Raw genomic sequence first — 7,500 nt, 5'->3', positions numbered from 1 at the left:
ACGTAACTTGAATGTCTCTCAAATAATGTGATGCAAAGACTGAATTGCATCTCCAAAATGTCGATTCGACGAGAGTGTATAGACAAGTTCTTGTGGAATGCTAACGAGGTAGTGACGGCTCTTACCTCGTAAGCTTTTACTCTAAGGAGGTCCAGGTGTTCTTCTTTACATGCTAAATGGGCTTCTTTGATGAAGAACGCCTGAGCATTTTTAGAGATATGTCTTTTGGGATCTCTAACTGAGCACCATAAGCTTTCCCTACTACCTTTCAGTTTGTTCTTCCTCTCCAAGTAAAACTTAAGGCTTCCAACTGGACAAAGAACCCTTTCTTGTTCTGTTCCCGTTAGAGACGATAGTCCTTTAACCTCGAAGGTCCTAGGCCAAGGTTTTGAAGGGTTCTCGTTCTTCGCTAGAAAAAGAGGCTTGAAGGAACAGAAAGCGGAGTCGTTCCTGAAGCCAACATTATGTTCCAATGCTTGTAGTTAGCTTACCCTCTTGGCTGAGGCTAAAGTGACCAGGAATAACGACTTCCTAGTTAAATCTCTAAACGTAGCATTACGTGGAGGTTCAAATTTGGGGGTCATCAAGTACTTTAGGACCACATCTAGGTTCCAACTGGGTGCTCTAATGTTCTTAGTCTTCGACGTCTCGAAAGATCTAATCAAATCATGCAGATCTTTGTCTTCTGCGATGTTAAGGCCTCTATGTCTGAAGACTGAAGAAAGCATACTCTTATAGCCTTTAATCATGGAGACTGCTAGATTACCTTTCTCCTTCAAGTAAAGGAGGAAATCGGCTATACTGGAAGAGGATATTTTCTGGGCTCTGCTCCATCTGTGAAACACCTCCCACTTCGACTGGTAGACTCGAATAGTAGATGGCCTCCTTGCCCTTGCGATAGCTTTCGCAACTCCTCGAGAAAACCCTCTCGCTCTGACAAGTCCTTCGATAGTCTGAAGGAAGTCAGAGCGAGAGCGGGGGGGTTTTTATGATATCTGTCGAAGTGGGGTTGTTTGAGAAGATCGCTCCTGTTTGGGAGCGATCTCGGAAAGTCTACGATCCATCCCAGTACCTCTGTGTACCAGTTTTGCGCCGGCCAGAACGGGGCGATGAGGGTCAATTGGCTCCCTATGCTGCTGCAAATTTTCTCACCACTTCTGAGATTATCTTGAATGGTGGGAAGGCATATCCGTCTATTCCGGACCAATTGAGAAGGAGACCATCTACCGAAACCGCCCTTGGATCGGAGATCGGGGAGTAGTAATTTTCCAGCCTGTTGTTCCAATGTGTGGCGAACAGATCTATATTTGGTCTCCCCCAGAGGTTCCAAAGTCTGTTGCAGACCTCTGGATGTAAGGTCCACTCTGTAGGCAGCACTTGGTCCTTCCTGCTCAGGTCAGCCCTCACGTTCTTCTCTCCTTGTATACATCTTGTGAGGAGAGTGATCTTTCGCTCTTCTGCCCAAAGCAGTAATTCTCTTGCTTTTTCGTAAAGGGTGAACGAGTGAGTTCCTCCTTGCTTCTTGATGTAAGCTAAGGCCGTCGTGTTGTCCGAATTGATCTGCAGGACTGCGCCTGAGATCTGAGCCTCGAAGTGTATGAGTGACAGGTGAATCGCCGCCAATTCCTTTAAGTTGATGTGCCAGGACACCTGTTCTCCTCTCCGGTGCCTGACACTTCTCTCGTACCCAGAGTGGCTCCCAACCCCGATTCTGAGGCGTCGGAAAATAACACTAGCCGAGGGCTCGGCACATGCAGAGATACTCCTTCGTTGAGTCTGCAAGGATTTATCCACCAACGAAGGTCCTCCTTTATTTTCCTTGAAATCAGGAAGGAATCGGACAGATTTTGGGACTTCTGATCCCAATGTTCTTTGAGGTAGAATTGTAGAGGCCTTAGATGAAGCCTTCCTAGAGAAATGAACTGTTCCAACGAGGAAAGGGTCCCCAGAAGACTCAACCATTCCCTCGCAGAACATTGTTCTTTCTCTATGAAGGTTGCTACTTTCTCCAAGCAGCGGTTTTCTCTTTCCTCCAAGCAGCGGTTTTCTCTTTCCTGTGACGGAAACGCATGAAAACCCCCGAGAATCCATCCGAATCCCCAGATAAACGATGTTCTGCTGGGGAATCATCTGGGATTTCTCGAGGTTTATTAATAGTCCTAAGGATTGTGTAACTTCAAGGTCAAAATTAAGTCCTCCAGACAGCGGACTTGCGACTGGGCCCGTATCAGCCAATCGTCTAGATACAAGGATAATCGAACCCCTTCGAGATGAAGCCAGTGTGCCACATTCTTCATCAGAGCTGTAAATACCTGCGGGGCTGTTGAAAGTCCGAAGCAGAGGGCCCAAAACTGAAATATTCTCCCTTGAACCATAAATCTGAGGTATTTTCTGGAAGACGGGTGAATGGGCACATGGAAATAGGCATCCTGAAGGTCCAGGGATACCATCCAGTCCCCTGGACGAAGGGCTGCTAATACCGAGGATGTCGTTTCCATCGTGAACTTCCTCTTTGCTACGAACACGTTCAGGGCGCTCACGTCCAGCACCGGCCTCCAACCTCCTGAACTTTTCGGAACCAAAAAATGATATTGTTATGATACAAAGTTTTATACATACTTACCTGCAGATATATACTTAGCTTTAGACAGAAATTCAAATTTCGCGGCACACGCTACAGGTAGGTCAGGTGATCTACCGTCCTGCCGCTGGGTGGCAGGAATAGGAACCATTCCCGTTTTCTATCAGAATTTTTCTCTCTACCACCTGTCTCCTGCGGGGAGGCTGGGTGGGCCATTAATCGTATATATCTGCAGGTAAGTATGTATAAAACTTTATTGTATCATAACAATATCATTTTTATACATTCAACTTACCTGCCAGATATATACTTAGCTGATTGGCACCCTCGGTGGTGGGTAAGAGACAGCTAAATACTGAGTAGACAGGTAAACAACATACGTTGAAGGTAATAAATAAATAAAACCTTGGTTCCTATCTGTTTCGACGGAGGGTTGACTACCTAGCTATTGCTTAGGAGTCTACTCCGTCTCAAGAGCCTCAGCGAGGATGTGACCTATGGCTAAGAGTTCTTGTAGGTCTGTCAGTGGGGTCTTATCCACTTACACGACAGAACCTAATGGTCTTTGTCAATGGGGTCTTATCCACTTATATGACAATACACCTGATCCTAACACGAGGGTTAGTGCTTAATTTGAAAAGTTATATCCTCCAACTCCTTTCAAACAACCCCAAGAAAACACACTACGTTAAATAAAATTAACTCACTAGTTAAGGATCAGTGTCGGCTCCCTCTCCCAGGAACGTATCCGCGGACACGTATAAACCAAGAGAGAAGGATTTCTCTTAGGTTAACTTGACATCCTTTGTGTAATGGGAAGTAAACGCAGAGTTGCATCTCCCGTATTTTACAGCTAATATGTCCTTTATGACATATTGTTATGGAAAGAACAAGAATTCGCAAAAGCTCGCACTTCATGCGCTTCAATTCTCAGATGTTTGAAGGAATCATCAAGTCACTTATGAAGTGCTTTAGAGATCACACTTGTCTCAAAGAAGACTAAGGTGTTCTTTGACATGGATCTCTTCTGGATGAAGCCTGAAGCCTGTCTGGCGCCCCGCGCCTGGCTGGCTCCTCGCGCCTGTCTGGCGCTTCTAGCTCTTCTGGCGCATTGCGCCATGCTAGTTCTTATGGAGCTTTTGGCGCATTGCGCCAGGCTGGCGCTTCTGGCGCCCTGTGCTAGGCTAGCACTTATTTGGTGCCTTGCGCCTGGCTGGCTCCTCCCCACTTGCTGGAGCTTCAAGCTTGGTAGAGTCTTGAGGCTGCCTGGCGATGTCCATCTCGGACACTCTTATCCGTCTGATTTGTTCGCCTCTGGCGCAATTGCGCCAGGTTGGAGGCCCTCTCCTTCTCCGCATCAGACAATGACAGTGTTCCTTCGAACTGTCTGCCTCTGGCGTTTTCTCGCCTGTTTAGGCATTTTGCGCCTGGCTGGCGCTACTTTGTCCGAAAGTCCTGAACAACCACAATAGTTTATCAGGAGACTAGAGAAGGGTGGAAGAAATTCTTCCACTTTGAGCTTTTGGCCTCTAGCCAGGGGAGGTGATTGTAGTCAGCTCCATCCAGTAGACGATAGGATATCTAACAGTACGAGAGAGAAGAGTCTTCCTCCGAGGAGGATCCTTCATGAGTACTTCCGTTGCTAACAAGATCTCTTCTTAAATGTTGATGAAGTTTCTCGTTGCAGAATCTTCCCTCTCCTTGCCCGAAGGAAGGGAAGGAGCCTGGAAGTCGAAGGAGAGACTGAGCTGAAATTGGGCGGACCCCTGATTTCTTAGCTTTTATTATATCCCTCTGAATACCTTCTGGAAAGCATTTCGAGCGCTCATCGCACCCCAAAGACTCTGTAGGCAAACGTTTAAACCATCTCTTCTTCTGTAGATGAAAATGTAAGTACCCTGTCTGGACAACGAGAAAACTATCTGAAAGCGTCGAGTCAGGAATAGAGGGTTTTAGTTCTTTTGCCAGACATACTATGCGAGATTCCAATGCACAAAAAATTCACTTGTCTTCTTGGTAGTTTAGGGCCCAGAGAAACAAAGAATTCCTTCATAAAATTTCTTAAAGAAGTTTGATGAGGAGCAGTTCCATCTTGTCGGAACATGGAATCTGTGGCCACGAAAAGATCCCATTCGAAGTACATGATATCCTACTCTTGTCGTATTGAGGTATCGTATAAAGATCCGAAGATCTTAATCCTCTGCTATCTCTAATTCCCCTTGTAGAGACAGAGTATAGCCTTTTACTGCGTTCTTTGATAGCAGATATATACAGAGGTGATTCCTCCCTCTGAAAGGGAAGAAAAAACCGCTATGAGGTTCACAGAGGTATTGGGAGAGGCCAGTTTCCTCATTCCATCTACCACGATCTGCAGCAATTCTATTTCTTGGCTATGACTCATGTCATTTACCTTGAAAAATCCTCTCATTCATGTCCACTTCCGGTCAGTCTGCACGTACACAGACTCAGAGTGGAGAGGTTGTTAAGGTCCATTTATAATAGATACTTATAGAATATCCAGACTCTTGGAAAAGCCTTCCGAAACATGCTGTGAGAAGAACGTAACCTCCGTGAATCCAACCTCTCGAAGGCTAACATGGGGCGAAAAGAATCATCCTCTCTTCCTCTGACTCCATTAAATATCTTAAAATATCTGTTAAGAATTTATATATATATAGGGGACAAAAGACTAATGTTTATTCCCCTTTCAAACTGGATGGCGTATATTGCTACCTTTCTTGGTTTGAGAATAAGGAAGCATTCTAGAGGAAGCTTCTTCGTCTTCAACATTGCGAAGAGATGTATGAGGAAGACGTACCGCAAGTTTCCATAACTCTCTTTCCAACTAAGGGTAGACAGACGTAAATAGTTATTATCGAAAAGATTCTCACGGACGTGCAACCTTGTGCAGCGAACCTCTTAAGGATCGTTACGTTCCGTGTCTGTGTTCCAAACAGGTTCTCTCTTGTTAATGCAAACAGTGGCGAAAAAGAGATTCCCGATTCTCCTTGAGATATGAGAGAGCTGTGGAATTGGCCTAATTGATTTAAAAAATCCTTTCGTCCTTCCCTGGGATCGAACCCCCTTTCAACAGACGGGGAACGAAATCAGGAACGAATCGTGACTTTACTTAGCCTGCTGTCAGAGAGGCTACTGAACCCTTTGGTTAACAACTCGCTATATCGAGAAAATATCAAGTCCACTAAAATGCTTGCAATTCTTTTAGACTATGTGCCAGAACATCTGTACCTCTGTCATGGTACCCGGCGCCATCTTATATGTTATTTCCGTTTCTTGGTAGGAAAAAACTCTATAGTCGTAATACAGTCCATTCAGGGAAACAAACTTCTGCCACGAAGAAAACGGTTCCCATTAGACTCATCCATCTCCTCACTGAGCATGCTCCGTTCTCTAATAAGGCTATGCTTTCGTAGGCATGAAAGCATTATATAATATAGTGCTCTACCTCGGTAGAATAATCTATAATTCTGTTACATTGCGGTAAACAGCATTGAAAGGTTGTAAGAGATCTTTCTATTGAAAGCTTCTTAGCAAAAACTCAGACAATGTTATTCATGCTTGCCTACAAATCCCCTCAATTCGAGGCTAAGTCTGTGATTGTAAGGGAGAGAAACATACAGTCAGTCAATGCCGAAGGAGAGAGAGATGTAACCAACCGACCAAGACCGAGAACCAGATGGTACTGTATTGGCTTACACACAGACGAGACCGCAGTCTTCTCTCACTGTCTCAGTACATTCTTCCCGAGTTGCCAGTTATTCCATTCAATGAAGGAATATGGTAAAAAAATTCTCGAGCTTAAGGAAGTATCCAATAGTAATGCATATTTAAGCGAAACATCCTTCTTTAAATACAGAAGCCGAGTCGGTGTTGTCATAAGAAACTCTTTAAGTGTAATCCTTACCTAGGAAATCCCTGGAAGGACACAGGGAATTCAGTTGGCAACCATAGAGTAATTACGGTATGCGCATATGACTCGACCATACAGTATTCCCTATACAGAAAATTCTCTACTCCATTCTTTCCTTGCCGAGGCAAGGAGAGAATGGAAAATTTTACTATCTTCGTTCTTTTCATCAATAGAACGAACTAGTATTATCCAAAGGAGATCCCAAGTGAGAACGAGGATTGAGAGAATCTCTTAAGCTTTCTAATCTCTTGGACATAAGACTAAAAGGACATATTCTACGCGTCTAATACTTGGAAGAGCCTCTAATCAATGAATGAGAGCTCCTCCGAATCTTGTCCAAGAGAGCTATATGCTAAGTATTGAGATCTTTGTGAATGAGAACTAACCCATTAAGATACAAAGAGTATAGGGAATTTAATCCAGGCACTCGATAAGTCTTCATGATTTCCAAAGAAATCGCGGAAGGGACAGGATTCCAGTTCAGATCTAGGGTTTACGAAAGGAAAAATTGATGTTCCCTTCCGCTGTCATTCCTAACGCCGATGAGTAAGAATGAAGGAGAGAATCCACGTTGAGAGGAACTGCCTGTTACAGCAGTCTTCTGAATATTGGAGAAGGGCTTTCTCTCAGAATAATTAATCATCCTGACAAAAGCGACGGCCGTCCTGTGCGACATCTTGCCCCTTTGTAGGTCACTCACGTACTGAAGTAGAAGAGCCCCTATTCGGTGAAAGACTGGCGGAAAAAGACTCTCTCTGTTCCTTTGGAAGAGAACTAGAAGTCTTTTCTATTCTCTTGCACGATACAACAGATCTTTCCGATTTCTGAAGTCCCGAAAGGAAGATCGTTTCCGAGGAGAAGAACTGTTGGAAGGAGACCCCAGCCTGGAAGAATCCGCATGTTCTGGAACGTTCCGCTTTGGTGGAAAGTTCTTTGCGCTTGTAAAGTTTCTCTTGTGCGGAAGGTTCCGCGCGCCTGGAATGTTCCG

At 44.7% G+C, this 7,500-nt stretch overlaps 1 protein-coding gene across 1 annotated transcript in view; it reads right to left on the bottom strand.

The window, feature by feature from the left end:
* LOC135219440 (trifunctional enzyme subunit beta, mitochondrial-like) overlaps positions 1 to 7,500 on the bottom strand; it is a 229,820-nt gene that overhangs the window by 129,478 nt on the left and 92,842 nt on the right. The gene's annotated exons all lie outside the window — the stretch shown is intronic.

Source organism: Macrobrachium nipponense, chromosome 1 (genome assembly GCF_015104395.2).
Source record: "Macrobrachium nipponense isolate FS-2020 chromosome 1, ASM1510439v2, whole genome shotgun sequence".
Lineage (NCBI taxonomy): Eukaryota > Metazoa > Arthropoda > Malacostraca > Decapoda > Palaemonidae > Macrobrachium > Macrobrachium nipponense.
The sequence above is the reverse complement of the archived record's forward strand: the minus strand, read 5'-3'. Positions and strand labels throughout refer to the sequence as shown.